The sequence below is a fragment of the Cheilinus undulatus genome, linkage group 14, assembly GCF_018320785.1.
Source record: "Cheilinus undulatus linkage group 14, ASM1832078v1, whole genome shotgun sequence".
Lineage (NCBI taxonomy): Eukaryota > Metazoa > Chordata > Actinopteri > Labriformes > Labridae > Cheilinus > Cheilinus undulatus.
Window position 1 is genome coordinate 20,551,730 of NC_054878.1, and position 16,560 is coordinate 20,568,289.

General features: G+C 38.7%; 1 protein-coding gene across 1 annotated transcript in view; it reads right to left on the reverse strand.

Annotated features, from left to right (window-relative positions):
* The window catches only part of syndig1l (synapse differentiation inducing 1-like), a 69,524-nt gene that overhangs the window by 34,378 nt on the left and 18,586 nt on the right, over nt 1-16,560 (reverse strand). The window lies entirely within an intron of this gene.

The following is a 16,560-nucleotide window of genomic DNA, read 5'->3' on the forward strand; positions in this document are numbered from 1 at the left end:
ACATCATGAAAATGTAAATTAAGTTTTTTGACAAGAAAACTGAATGCATTCTGGAGGAAATGTGTTCCCTTTTTCTGCAGTATAAATTAGATATAAGAGATGGAGTCATGCCTTTATTTATAACTTTTTAACTCAAAATCTACACATCTTATATCACCTCTGCTAAAAACAGATAGTTGTTTTTTTCACCAAATCACAACTAAACTGTGATAATACTGCTCACCTTGATATTCTAGGTCGTGCTTATTGTGAAGTGAAATCTTAATATTGTTACACCCCTACAACATTTCTTACAGACCAATTCTCTACAGAAAAGGTTGAAGTGCTTTGTTCACAAAATCAATAAAACAAACACATAATCACTCTTAATCTTACCGGTTGATGTAAGCTACTACACGGGTCTGGGGAAAGCAATCTTAGTAGACCCCTTAGGGGTCCATGATCGCGCCGGCATGATTTCATCACGCGCTACTTTTGTCACATGACAGCATGAAAACAAAGCCACATTTTGAATTGCAATCACTTTGTGTGGAAAGCATGATCTTTAATCTTTCTTTCAGTTTTTGGTGAATGTCAATAGGCCAAGTAAAAAAGCCTACCTCACTTTGAATTTTGAGGACTCTGTTCAATATAAACTATGCCCCTTTAATCCAAGAGTCCTCAATTCAATACTGGAAGTAGGCTGCAGAGGTGGGCAGAGCTGAGAACTGTGTCTCCATGCATCATCTTTTGTTTTTGATTTGATTGAGAGTCTAGGATTTACATAATAAGCATTTAAATGTGTTACAAACACTCATTTACTAAAAATCCAAATACCTGCTGCAAATGCTGCCTCCCACTCTCAGTAGGCAGACAGAAGGAGAGTGGAGACAACCAATCAAACCCGTATCAATCTCTATAATTGTGACAGAAATCCCTCACCAGTTTCCTCGGGAGCGTTGCCAACTACGGTGAGCAGCTGAAGAGCTGCTGCTGCTGTTTATACCAAAGTCTCTGCAGTGGTGGGCGGATGAGTTTTCCCTACTCTGTTGCATATCCACAGTACAAAGAGTGATAAGCTGTCTGACTGTGATGACTGTCAATCTGGAATTGAACTTTCAAACGCATTTTCATCAAGGATCAAATCCAAGCTGTGATTTTTTAATGGAGTTTGGGGTTAAATGTCTAAATAAAACCATTATAGATAGTGATTATCAAAATAAAAATTATGGAGTCAGGGCTTTTATCATTTACCTCTGCAAAATCTTGGAACCAATTTCCTATCATCTTCTGTGGATCATCAACTTCTTGCTATTGTTACGGGCTAAACCCGGGTAAATAGATAATGCCAGAAACTAAAGCCCTAACATCTAGTGTATTAAAGGAAAAGATGAACGAAAACAGGACTGGTTTTCAGTGTTGGAAACACAAGCTGGGTAAGCTCAACTGCACGCCGCTGTCGTCAAGGCCTCTGTCCTAGTTTGCTGTTGAAGCGTTGCGTGGTTCGGCGAGCCCAAGCTTTCTTTCAGTTCAGTTATAGTTTAGTTGGGTAACAACTCAAAAACAATGACAAGTTTCATTCAAGTCCGTGGGATGTGGGTTTGCTGTAGAGTCTGAGTATGCGTCTTCTTGTCTCAGTGGCAGTGTTCCCCTCCACTTGAGTCTTGTGACGTCATTTAAAGGTGACACAGTCACAGCTTCGTGCGCACTGCTGTCATGGTGCATTCAAGACTGTCGGACATTCCAACACAGCTTAACCCAATGTTTTTTTCCCACCTGAAAACCAGTCCAAAACAATTTACAAAGTAGAAAGGAAAGGAAAAGAGACTCTATCTATCATGCTTAATCCTAACATTATAAGTTGTTTTGAAAGCTCACACTCACATGCTCTCATGCATTGTATCCACATGGATACAGTCATTATTTCTTGCCATGGGCTTTCAACAGCACACTTTGCACCATCAGATCAGGGTTCTCTTATCTCCACTTCAATTCCATTCTTACTTTTTAAGTTTCTAGTGCAAAAAGTTTAGAAAGTACACAAAAGGACAAAAGTATTTGGCCACACCTGTTAAACAAAATTCAGGTTGGCATTCAAACCAGTTGCAACAGGTGTACAAAAGCAATCACCAAGCCATGCAGTCTATATGTGCAAACATGTGTGAAACAAAATAGGTCGTTCTGAAAAGCTCAGTGACTTCAAGCGTGGTACTGTGATGGATGCCACCTTTGCAATGAGGGCTGGGCAATAAATTGATAAAACCGATAAATCGGGTTTTTGGAAAATCAAGATTTTGAAAATTGAACATCGAGGTTTTCTGTTAAACTTTACTGCTGTTATACCAAAGTAAAAGCTACTGTAAGAAGCTTCAATTTTATGTTAGTGTTGGCAACCCTGTAAACAAAATGATCAATTTTTTGTCTTGCATATTGCTAATGTGTAACCACAGTGTTCTCAAATAAAGAAAAACATCCTGCCCAGTTTTAATACTCACATTCATTCTGAAAACTTTCAGTAGAAATTGAAATTAAAAGTAGTCTTGGTCTGCTTACCAACATATTTTTTTCTTTTTTTGACACTGGTTCCGTAGCAGAGATGACAAGAAATCAAATACAGAAATAATCAGTAGTCCTCTGATGCTCTTGTTTACTTACATACATCATGGAGAGACTTTAGCATTACTTTCTGTCTGCTTCTTAAGCAGATAAAAACTTTCAGAATCTGAATGTTCATGAAAATAACCCTCCATGGTGCACTTTTAAAGACAAGTTTACAGCTCACACTTTGACCTTTAAAGGAACATTCAGTTCAAATTTGTTACAAAAAACATTATTAAAACATTATTATTATCATTATTTTTATTGTCATTGTTGTTGTTGTTGTTGATGAAAGTGAAAGAAACCAGTTCGAGTGTTTTTCTTTTTCATTTGAAAACAAAAAATAAATAAATAAAATAGATTAAAATAGTAAATCGAGTTTGGTGTGAAAAAATCAGAGATCACATTTTTTAACCATATCACCCAGCCCTATTTGCAATATGACCTTTTGCAAAATTACATCCCTGCTGGATATTCCGCAGTCAACTGTGAATGATATAATCAAAGATTGGAAGCATTTAAGAACAACAGCAATGAAGCCGGAGACCACGAAAAATCAAGAACTGCTAAGGCACATGATGCATTAAAGTCGCCAGCTTTCTGCTAATTCCATAGCTGAAGAGTTTGGAATTTCCACTGGCATTACTCTAAGTGTGGAAAATTTGGGGTGGGAGCTTCTAGGAATGGGTTTCCATGGTCGAGCAGCTGCATACAATCCAACTTACACTACATGCATTTGAATACAATGTTATTATTACAGTAACTGTTGGTGTCAGGTGGACGAATACTTTTGTCCATATAGTGTATATCTCTCCAGATGTCTTTAGGTACAGTTAGTTATACTACAAAGTTAGCAATTGCTCCCAGATGTTGTAAGACAATGGTTGTCTGGTTCTGAGAAAAAAAACAGAAGGAAACAAAAGGTGTAGTTTTTCTAAGTAACCTATTAGAAATATCAATTATTCATTTTCCTTTCTGAGCAAGTCTGACCACGGCAAATATTTCTCATTAATTAGAACACTCCAGGTGAGAGTCTGCAGGGTTTGAACCTCTTTTTTATATCTTCTTCAAATTTGCAAGTAAGGAGTTAAAACAGTCGCAGGCAGAGAAAAATGAGAGACATCGCTTTTTCAGCAATCTGAAAAAAATTAAATTGTCATCGTCAACACTGCACCAAAAAGGATGAATGATAAATGTGTAATTTTGTCTGGAATCTTTGCCAAGGCGGCTCATTAACACTTCAAGCATTATTGAACCGTCAGAGCTGCTTTGACAGAAAAAGATGAAAACAAAACTTTAAAAGATGAAGATGCCTGATTCGATTTTTAATATTTGGGCTAACTGTGCTGTGGGTGACAAAAAGTATGATGTAACAAATGTATGAGGGAGACGATGGAATATGGTTGGTAGAAATTTCTTTCTTTCTAGCAGGGATTTTTATTTTTACATTTGCTTTAATCACCTTTTATCCATTCTGTGTTTTATGAGATCAGGATATGTGGATAACACTCAGAGAATTTCTCCTTGGTTAGCAGAATTTATTCAACAATTTATGGTTATATGCTTGAACATGCCACAATTTCCAGTGAGTGCAGCTTACGATTTCCATAACTCAGATGGATGCACCAAACCGTTGAAAAAATATCCCCAGTTAGCAGAGAAGAGCAAGCTTTAAATCCATTGGACAGAGCCGCTTACTGCTGAATCGAGGTGATCCAGGAGAGTGCTTTGTCATTTACTGCTTAATGAGAAATGGGATACCTCTGGAAGATTTCACTAGAATATATGACACAGGCTCATATCTGGGTGCTGGACCCTTCAGAAAGGAGCGATACATGCGCAGTGAACTGCAGTGTGACTACATTTTTACATTTAATGAAGACATGAGCGCTCACATCCCCTCAGATTCAGTGAGAAAAGATAACCCCTCCTATAAACCTGGCAAGATCTGAATGCTGCAGAGCGAGGGCAGAGGGCAGGCATGAATATATTCTTTTAAAAATGATCTCTTTATTGATTTCATCCCCCTTGCTAATGACTTAAACAAACCAATGAAAGGGTTCAATCAGAGCTGCAAGGAAGAGGCTATTTTTATTGAAATGTGCACAGGGGCAGGACTGCCACATGTTCAAGTTATTATCTGAATGAGAATTGCTCTGATAAATGCAAATATCATGCACTGGAGACGATGTAACAGATGGCAAACAAATAGAATTGGCGGGTTTCATCCCAAGCTCAAGTGCTTTTATTATGCAGGTGAAACTTTTCAACGGCTGAATGCATAACTGACTCAAACGCAGTCATATCAGCGAGAGAGCTCTGATCTTAAAGTTAAAACCCTTCAAACTACCAAAACATCAAACACAAAACTGAACAGAAGTATCGTGCTGCCACCATGACACCAACATTGACTAGTGAAATACATGTATTTTAACATGGAGCTGCACCCCTTTATCAGTTATAACAGCCTCCATTGTTCTTGGAAGGCTTTTCACAAGATTTTCAAGTGTTTCTATGGGAATTTGTGCCCATTCATTCTGTAGAGCATTTATGAAGTCACACATAGGATTGGGCGGTATCCATTTCTTAATACAGTCATACCCTCCCCAAATTTTACCGCGGTATGGCCAGGCCCCTGCTGCGTTTCCATTAGAAATGCAAGAAAAACTGCGCAATAATCAACTGGTAATGGAAACACCTGAATTTTGAAAAAAAAATACTCTCAAATATTGCTATAAAGTTTTTATGCTCTCTTGAGGAGATTTTCAGACGCCTTGATATAGAAATGTATCGCAAAAGTGCAATGGAAACACTCTTTTTGTATTTACTAGTCACAGGATGTAACGTATGGTGTCACGTGACCAGTTACCTCTGAGAAAACATGGCGCGGTACATGTGGACAGATGAGGAGACGAGACTTTTCTTAACATCATACTTATACCCTTATACGCGGCTTTGCCATACATACGGACTTTGCCTCTGAATTATCATCCGTTGCATTCGTCTTTTGTTCAAAATTGTCGAGGCAACTGCTGTAGATGTCATAATAACTGTACCAATGTAACAGGTTTTGAGTATCCAGCTTTGTTGCAGTGGAGTCAAATGAGATTAGATTTTAACAGAATTACAAGGCTCATGCCCAAAATTCCCTTCAATGGAAACACATTCAAAGTGCCATTGTACTTTGTCAAAATTAAAGAAATATTGCTTTTATTTTGCAAAAAACTGTAATGGAAACACAACTGTTGACCCCGCTCTGTGATTTTATGTGGTCTTCCACTTTGTGGCTGAGTCGCGTTGTTCCTTAATGCTTCCACTTTCTAGTAATATGACTTACAGCTGACTATGGAATATCTAGCAGGGATAAAATTTCACAAACTGTCTTAATGCATACGTGGCATCCATCACAGTACCACGCTTGAAGTCACTGAACTCTTCAGAATGACCCATTTAGTATCACAAATGTGTTGCAAGCAGAGACTGCATGGCTGGTGCTTGGTACAGAAAAGCTCACCTTCTCTGTGTATGGCAGGCTCGAGGCAACAAAACAAGCTCACCCATATGATCCTGCAGCCTATATTGGCTACGTACAGCAACCAAGCATTCATTGGCTGCTGGCAGCAGGGGCAGGCTTACACATTGAACACAGTGAGCCATAAAAAAGGGGCTACTTTTTTTGACTGACAGTCTTTGCAGCCAATGAAATTAAGACTCTAATGAGGTATACCGTGGTTTAATGAAAGGACACTGCTCTGGGTGTCTGTATGAACAAGGAAGTTAGTATTTGTTCTACTTTTGAAGCATATGTATTATTTTACATCCTCTCTCAAGTGGAGGAACCTCTCTATCTTTTTTTTTTTTTGGATTGAGGTGACAGCCACAGTGTAGCTGCTGACACCAGGACTCTACACTGATTTGTGCATCTGTGTGAACCAATATGCCTGCAGCAGAAGTAGGTCTGCATCAATGCCTGACACAATCTGAACAAGCTATGATCCTTAGTGACACCAAAGCCTGTCGTTAATAGTATGAATAAAATGCAAATATTTATGTGAAGTCATGCTGTCATTTGCCTTCAGATACAACTATAAGCTCTATGGATGAATGCATCCAACTAGTACCACAAGTCGAGAGTGTTAATCAAATACAGCGTAGTGCTGGTTAGCTGTTGGCTACATTGTTAGCAAGGTCAACAGAAAGGTCTAGGAATGTGATAAAAGATGGAAAATGTGCTTTATGATATTATTGTTGCCACTAGTTACCAGAGAGACTACAACCAAAATCTTAGAGTTTTCAGTTTCAAGTTGGGTGGCCAAAGAAAAGTGTTAAAATAAAAAAAGAAGTCTGGAGACTCATAAATGGCTGAAGGAAAGTTGCAGGAATGTAATCTGCTTAAAATCAAGGTGAATCAATTCCAGCTGGTTCAGTTTCTTCATGTATAATTTCTTAACCCAAGGCTCCAATAAGTCTCCACAGCAATGAAATGTTAAAAAATGGCCAAGCATGGTTCATCCTTTTTTAAAGCCTCCTATTCTTCCAGGCACTCTCCTCTGTTGCTGATGTACCAGTTTGTCAGGTGACGCTACAAAAACAGAAGAACCTGACACCACCTGTCACTCTCAGACCGTCAGGTTCAAAGAGCCAAGCAGGGAGCAACAGCAGAATACTGTCTCCTCTTCACCTATGCTGTGTCTCTGTAGGTGACACTGTACATCAAATCCAAACACACAGCAACAGTATCACCTTCAGCTGGTTTGTAGGGATGTTTACCCTCACCATATACACTGCAATACTAGAAATATAAATATATAATAAAATATATATTAATAAAATAAATATTTGAATGTATGTGTAATGAATCCAGAATATGAATATAACGATTCACTTTTGAAATAAATGACTTTCCAACATGTTTTATTATTTGACTTACACTTGTACAACTAAAATGCTCTGATAATGTGTAACAAAAAGATCCTTTCTAAACTTTTGATATGGAGATTTTAAAACAAATTACATGTTCAGACAAATTGGAAAAATCTCTTTAAAAAGACCAGAGGAACAGCCTGTTCTCTTGGCACTGAAGCACAGAGAGCTTTTAAGAGGCACTGAAATCTTCAATAATCGACTTCGTCTCACCTAATTTAAGTTTTTACTCACATGTTTGAAACTTTTGATGAATACAGCCGACTCTTACATGTAAATCATCCTGAAAACAGCAATCTACATTGTAATCTCAGTGGCTAATGCACTCATTAAGGGGGCAGGTATCATAGCATGGTGCCATTTGAAATGTTGTATCATGTTGGTTTTGTTATTTATGTTTTACATCTGTCTTCTGAATTATTCACAAGCTGGTTTACCTTGTGACGCATCAGTTGACATCAGTGTCAGCCGATCAGATTCTTGACAAACATCAACCATCAGCATGTAGGCATGAACCAATGTCAGTAGCAGATATCTAATTTTCTTGTGTGGTGTTGCTAGCATGTAAAACAGCTGATTCAGTGAAGAGATTTATTTTGGCTGGAAAATTTGACCTGTTGGAAGGAGTGGTATGTTCCAACAATGTCTATCGATACATCGATTGGTTGATTAATTATCCAATCAGAACAATAAAAAGTTAAAACATCAATGCACATGGTCTCCTGAAAGCAGCATTTTTGTTTTGTAATTCCTCCTGTATGTTTGTTGACAAGATCACCCCCAACACATCCCCAACAAGCTAGCAGCAGCTGCTAACAGATAACCCAGATAAAGAATATATAAACCCTTAAAAATAACTGACTTTTACTTGTAAACTTTTGATTTCTTGCTAAAATCTGCAAAAGCTATATTTCCTCATCATTAAGGATGTTCCTAAGCATCTATTTCTCCATTCGGCTGAATGCTCATTTACATTTCGTTTAACAGATTAGTCTAAAGAGGAAAAAAAAAAAAACCTTCATTGTGTCAGTGGGTGTGATGTTAGACTGACATACTCTTTACAGCGTGGCTAGCATTAAAAACTAGTGCCGCCCACCTTCGTTCCTCTTTGCAGATTAATATTGTGCTTTAACTGAAGCCACCGCGGCCTCTAAAGTTCAAAGTTCAAAGTCTTTATTGTCAATTCTGCTATATGTACAGGACATACAGAGAACTGAAATTGCGTTTCTCTTGAGCGGCGTGGGTGGGGGGTGGAGAAAACATCAACAACAAAAAAAACCTGATGGATGAAACTGTCTCTCAGTCTGCTGGTCCTCACATGGAGACTCCTCAGCACAGAGGTCCTCTGTGATATGTACACCAGGAGCTTGGTGCTGCTCACTCAGTGGAGCGTCCTTGTAATTTGTCTCATTGTTGTTGTTGATGAGACCCACCAATGTGGTATCATCTGCAAACTTGATGAAGAGGTTGGTGCTGTGTATTGGTGTGCAGTCGTGGGTCAGTAAGGTGAAGAGCAGGGGGCTGAGCACACTTCCTTGGGGGCCCTTGTATTCAGTGAAATGGTTCCAGATGTGTTGCTGCCCATCCGAACTGCCTGTGATCTCCCTGTCAGAAAGTCCAACAGCCAGTTACACAGTGAGGTGTTGACCCAAGTCCAGCTAGTTTCTGGACCAGCTGCTGAGGAATTATTGTGTTGAATGCTGAATTAAAGTCTATGAACAACATCCTCATATATGAGTCTTTGGTGTCTAGGTGAGTGAGGGCTGAGTGGAGGGCAGTGGAGATTGCATCATCAGTGGACCAGTTAGTCCGATACACAAACTGGAAGGGGTCCAGGGAAGGAGGGAGGATGGATTTGATGTGCTGCATGACTAGCCGTTCGAAGCACTTCATGATGATGGGAGTTAGTGCTACCGCTCAGTAGTCGTTGAAGCAGGTCGGCGAAGACTTAAGTTAAGCAAAAATAAGAGTACAGAGAACTCAAAATGCAATGCCCTGATAAAAGGATGTTGGGAAATAGGAGGTATACTGCACGTCTGTCATGGAAATGAGAAAACGTGATTTTAGCTAAAATTCAAAAGCACAAAGGCGGCAGAGTGATGGGCACCTGACTATAGCTGATCTTTGTGATGAGACATCACTAACCAGTAGAAATATGATATATTGTTCATCCCTAATCAACACCACAGTAAATAAGGTAGCTCCACGTAGTGTGGAAACCCTGTGAGTGGTCTGTTACTTAGCACTGGGTGACTTCCAGTGTCAGAGTAGTGTTTACAGCCATACTCTAGTCTGGCTGTGTGTATTCTAGTGTGAGATAAACAGCAGTGGGTGGCAGATCATTTTGTCAAATCTGCTTGTGAACATGTGAAAATATCAAACGTGTTTCCTCATCCATGTCTCTCAGTAGCCTCTGCCACAACGGATTCATCAGCTGTGCATCTCATCTTCTTTGAAGTTATTACACTATAGCCACCTGCTGCTCAGTAATTATCAACTCCAGCATAATATGCTTAGTTTTGGTTGCCATAGTTTCATGTACACAACAAACAGAGAGTGTGGAAGATTTTAGTGCTGCACTGGTTCACAAACAGTAATTGTAGTTAGTTTAGATAAAGTGAATGACTTTTAAGTAAAGTAGGCTCATACATAACTTGATCATTCACTGACAACACTAATCAGATCACTTCTTCATGCTTCTCTCAGAAAGCTTCAGTTTGAACACAACGTCCTTCCCTTGACTGATCTGCTCTATCAACGGTCTAAATTAGTGATTAGAGCTGGCAACAGTATGCCATCCATACCCCGTGGTTTATGGGGTGTGGATAAAAAGCCAGAACAGAGGAGCTGTTCTCAGATGTTGCTTTGTAAATGTGGGCTGGATCTCACCTGCTGGTGAGCAGAGAGACTCAGAGGGGGGCACAGACAGAGGGGGGTCCACTTGGCAGACCTCTAGTACTGAAGACTGTACGCTTGATAAAACTCCAGCTGATAAAAAGAGACCAGGTTTTCTGGTTTGTCCAGCACAGAGGCCTCAAATGTTACAAGCATTCAGCTCTGTGTTCAGCTAGTCCGCCTCTAAAACACAAAAATGTTTGATCTAATCTTCTTTGGCAGTGCAGGGGGCACCAGTGTGATCATGTAACTAAAAGGGAGCCACTGCCTTGCTTTTGGGCAGGGTATGTCATCATTCCCTCTTTTTCCAATATATTCTGTTTTCTAATGTTTTGCATAAAAACTTACATAAAAACCTGGCACATATGTCCCTCCTCAAAGTTAAAAATTGCAGGACTGAAAGCAGAGAAGGGTTGAAAAGAAGGTTTGGAGTAGTTTTTGTGGTTGTGTGATTGCTGCCTCATTTCTACCTTGGTGTGAATCAGATTTCAGTATTCACTCAGACCATGGTATGATTTTGTTTAATGAATTAATGCATCTATTAATCTTTGATCTTGAAAATCTTAACTGTTCATCCTGATGTCAGTGCAGACACTGGTAGAAAGCTAAAGGAAAATGTTCACAATAAGGTCCAGACGGATGTATGTACTGCCTGATGTACTGAAAGAAAACCTGAAGACATACAGTTGTAATCAAAATTTTTCAGACCCGATTACAAATCAGCTTTATCATGACAATTTACAGACCTTCAGCTTTGCAATGAACAATCAAACAAAAAGAATTGAAATAGCTCAACAGAACGAATGCTCCACGTGGTTTCCCCAAATTCAAGTGAAAACAAAACTCAAATGATTCAACCCCTGATCACAATCCCACACAGCTCAAAAATGTGAAATCAGCTGTGTTTCAAGCACACCTGATGCAACTAATTAAAGACTTCATTAGTTGTACCAGGTTTGCTTGAGCTGGAACACATGAAATACCTGAACAGTGAGGGGTTTGTTGAGTGTCACGTTTGACTGCATGTTAGAGATATGGCAAAGTCAAAAGAATGGTCCAAAAAGTAAGGAGAAGAGGTCATTGGCCTTCACAAACAAGGAACAGGATACAAAAATACAGCAAAGGAACTTAATGTTTCTAGAGACACCATTGGAAGCAAAGTTCACAAGTACAAAGTTTCAGGAACAGTGGTTACACTACCTGGATGGGGCAGAAAAAGAAAGCTATCAATGACTGCCACCAGATGTCTCAGAAGGCAGGCTGTGAAAAACCCTTGAGTGACTGTAGACCTCCAGCCAAACTTGGTGGAAACCGGGACTGAGGATTCAGTGAGCACAGTAAGGCAGGTACTGGACATACACATTTTCCATTTCCAGAACTCCAAAATGTACACCATTACTGACCCAAAAGCACAAGAAAAGTTGGCTACAACATGCTAAAAATCATATGAATAAGCCAAAGAGGTTTCAGTGGTACATGTGGAGGAAGACAAATGAAGCATACCCTGAAAAGAACACTGTGCTCACAGTTAAGCATAGTGGTGGCTCAGTGATGTTCTGGGGCTGCTTTGCATCCTCTGGCACTGGTAACCTGCAGCGTGTGCTGCCCCAAAATTCCACCAAGGCTTAGTTGCAGAAGAAGTCCTGGAAATTTCTACAATGGCCATCCCAGTCACCTGACTTGAACCCCATAGAAAAATCTCTGGCGGGATTTGAAGACGGCAGTTGCACAGGCAGACCTAAGAATATTACTGAACTGGAGGCCATTGCACATGAGGAATGGGATAAGACTCCTCAGGAACGCTGCCAGGAGCTGGTGTCTGGGTGTGCATCTCATTTGCAGGTCATAGAAGCAAAAGGGTGCTCTACCAAGTACCAAAGATGCTTGCCATGAAGGGGTTGAATAATTTTGAGACTGGAGATGTCATTATAAGAGCCATTTTTAGTTGGATTTAGGGGATCACTTATTGAAGCAATAGTTGTGTTGAGCTATTTCAGTTCCTCATGTTTGATTTGTTCATTCCAAACAACCAAATGTCTGTAAATTGTCGCATTGAACCTGATTTGCAATGGGGTTGAATAACTTTGTTCGCAACTGTAACACCTTCAGCCTCGGCTATAATTACAGGCATGGAGGCAATAAAAGGTAAAGACTAAAAGTGAGACATTTGTAAATAAATTAATGATTTAAAAGAAATAAAACAACTAACACAGGAAACTTGTACAAGGAGATTTAAGGCATGAAAATCCCCATTACTGAAATAATTCAATTTGCTGAAACTCTTTCATCAACTCAAAACCACAATTTATAATTGGATGTGTCTGATGCTTGAATAAAACTCCTTTTAGTCTGTTTTATGACTTAACTTTAAGGCATGAAAACATCTAAAACTGCTCTGTGAAATCCCTCTTTTTAGTGCTCCTAATGATAAGTCTATTAATCAACTCATTCACTTTGATAATTAAAGAATCTCTGAACAAATTCATTAAAAATAGATCATTTTTATCCTTTTAAATTCAAGCAGAACAAGTTCTGCAAACCCTGGCTTCTAACATATAATACGTGTAACGGCAAAGCAAAATGACTGCCATGACTTGATGACCTTTTATGAGTAAGTGAGGATTTAAAGCTTATTATTAAATACCAATATTGTTCACAGCAGCTGGTGAGCAGTGGCATTCTTCCATGACAGGCTGCACCTCTAAAAATCCGCCTGTCTTTTTATGAAGCTGGCCAAGTAAACAAATAATAATTCTGATCATCCTTATAAACCAGAAGCAGATTTTGTATTGTACCATACTGACAAGTTCCCTGCTCTATTAACCTTAATGAGTCATGTTTTGGTGTACTGTAATATCCACCTCTCTTCAAAAGCTTAGCCTGTCATCAGCTTTTTCAAACTGTTGCTGTTTATGTTCCCATCTAGTTAGAAAGTGCTGATGAAAACTTCCCTGACAAATAGTGTAACATGCATTTTTAATGGCTGTTTCATTCCACAATGCAGGTTTTTGATGATTATGGATTAGCCATCAAATAAGATTGAATTAAGCCACTGGATCAGTGAGAAACATAATTATTAGGGACACAAATTCTTTTCTTGTTTGGGAGTTTTCTGCTGAATCAGACAAAAAGCATTACACCTTTCTGATTCCTTTATTAAATCAATACAACTCATTAGGGAGACGCTGCATCCAAAGAGGAACAGAGAGGATAAAGAGTGATTTAAAAACATTACAAACACAGAGATGTGAAGTGTGAGAAAGGAGCTGAAAGATGTCCCTGCAGGCCTGGGGAGACTAAAAAATGTGACGCTAACAGTCAGCTGGAGGGGTGATTTAACACAATGTTCATTTTCAAATAAAGCTGTTTTTTTAAGATTAATTTTGGGATGTTTTCTTTTATTTAGATAGGATAGTGGATTCTAATCATAGTCCATCACAAGCAGTGTTGGGAAAGTAACATGTTACTGTAATCACATCACATTTGTCTGTAATGCAGAAGGGAAACGTGTTACTGCTGCTATCTTAGTAATCACATTACAGTTGATGTAAATCCTTCATCTAGGTGTAAAACAGGAGCATGGATAAAACAAATCAAGGGTCCCTTTTAATGTGTGCCTATGTGACACTTGCTGGTTCAAACGGCTGACACATTAGATCGAGTCCATGCAGGAGGAAGTGGGAAAGGCCAAAACAGTTCAAATAAGGACAGCTTCAAATGCAAGAAGTTATGCAACCTACTTCAAATTTGTTGCACAAAAGCTCAAGAATGTGACGGTGAAATGTAAACTTCACACAAAGCTAGAAGCCAGAGACCCCCAAGGCCAAAGTGAGGCTCAAGATAACTGCGTGATGCCGACTTCTACCAGGGAGTCAAAGCTCGATTTCCAACAACAGCAACAGGTAAGAACAGAAGCTGAGATAAACAGGCTTGTGGCAGCGTATTGGAAGAGATGTTAACTATATGAACTTGTTTTTGACATATTTTTCTGTTAGGTGCTGTTTTGGTGTGATTTTCACAATGTCTCCTTTTTTTGTGTTAAAGAGTAGAACTGAGAGGTATCGTGTGTGTCCTCCTAATTAGAAGAAGGGTTTGTGCTAATTGTTGCGATGTGTAGAATTATCAGGAGGAAGTGGCTATCTTTTGTTGACTTTTTTAACACAACTTGACTGACCATAGCACATGGCAGACTACTTAACTGCAGATTAACTTCTTTGGGAGCACACACACTAAGTCCCATGTTGTAACTTCTCTTCATGTGTTGACATCACTCACGTATCCTTACACCTTTTACTGTATTAAATAGTGCCATTATATGATGTTACACTAATGTAGGGATATGTAAGGTTTAGCATTGTATTTTTCATTGGGAATTAATTTACAATGGCAATTAAGATCTCAGGTGATGAGTAACTAAGTAATTTATCATATTACTTTTTTGAGAAAGTAACTAGTAATAATTTCTTTTTTGGAGTAACTAACCAAAACTTTGAATAGATGCACGCCCACAAATGCTGCTCGGATTGAAGTTACTCATGTCCGCCATCTACTGGTGTAAAGTGGTAACAACATTAGGCACCATATTTGCAGCTATAGCCTGTTTAATTCAGCAATGTTGCTTGTCGCAATTTTACAACTTCGGCACAAAGACTTAACGTAGAAATGTCAGAGCATAGCATCCACTTTAACTTTTCTACTTCTTTAAAGTTACCAAAGTTGTGTTAGTTGTTGATGCTTACTAATGTTACACACAGCCACCAGCTGATAACTAAATCATAATTTAAGACACAGTAAGAAAATTCAAAGTAGTGTTTGATACCAAGTAACCACATACACTAAGATATCAACACCTTAAAACCAATCATAATAAAGATTCTCAGTTTCAATGTTTCTTATGTTGTCTTTTTGCTTAGGCCTACAGGGTGTCAATGTTTATAACATAACCAAATCTTCTTTTAATTTGAAATTTACAAAGCATCCCAACTTTTAGGAAGATGAGCTGTAAGTAAATGAATGCCTAGGGAAAATGTATTCATCAAAAAGGAGGTATTTCCATTTCTATTTTACTGCTCACTGTCAGTTGTGCAGCAGTATGTCATATTTAATTCAATGAAATAAGATAAGCAACACAAAATTATGTATTTATATATAAAACTCCCTATTCCCCAAAATCAGCACACATCACATAAAATTCACAAAGTTATAATAAGAAAATCTGATGGCATAAGTAAACACACTGTGACTTTTAAAAGGCAGAGCAGTTAGCACCAGCTTTAAGGATGTGATCTACAGCACATTTTGTCATTCTTCATGCTACAAATGTAGTCCTCTTCTGTCTCAGTTCTTTATAAAACCATCCACCTACTGCTCACTCTGTACCCACAATCAAAATAAAACACAAGACTTCATGCCAAAGAACAGAGAGTTATTTTTTCTCTGTTCTAGACAAAAAGAAAGACTCTCTTTTCCTAGAGGTATTTTCTAAAATTTCTCTCTCTAACAACTCACACACCAACAAAAACAGTGGGAATAACTGTAACGATGAAGAACAGAAGAGTTTAGATTAAAACTGAAAATATCCTGTCATGTTCCAGCTTCTAAATCTCATCCTCCTGTGAGGAAACCTCCACTATTTCAACCTTGTCTTTCAGCTTTGTTCTCTTACAATAAAGAAAAGATTAAAGAACAACTGGGTGTAGTACTACATTCAATATCTACAGCACTGCTGAAGGCCCAATGTGCTGAATGTACCAAATGCCTCTATATAAGAAGAAGCAAACTTCCTACATATTAAAGAGGAAGTTACACAATGTGCATAAAGTCCATGTTGATGCATTCCTAAAGGATCTGACCGATAGGTTTACCATCCTCTATCATTAAGACAGACAGGCTGTATTGAGCAGTAGTGGCTGAGGTGTCTGGTATGTGCTGCTTTCTCACTGAAGAACTGCACTGAAAAAAAGGAGACTGGACAGCTCTTGGATTAATGTAAGCATCTTGGGTGTATTTAACCCAATTGCCTGATGTTTTAAAGTTAAACGTAAATATATGGTGTAGAAACTACATGATATGCAGACAGAGTACATGAATTTGTTCAGATCATGTTGGAATGAAGTGAGTCAATAAAGTTGCGATGTTAATTATCGTGATACCGCGCGCGATCTT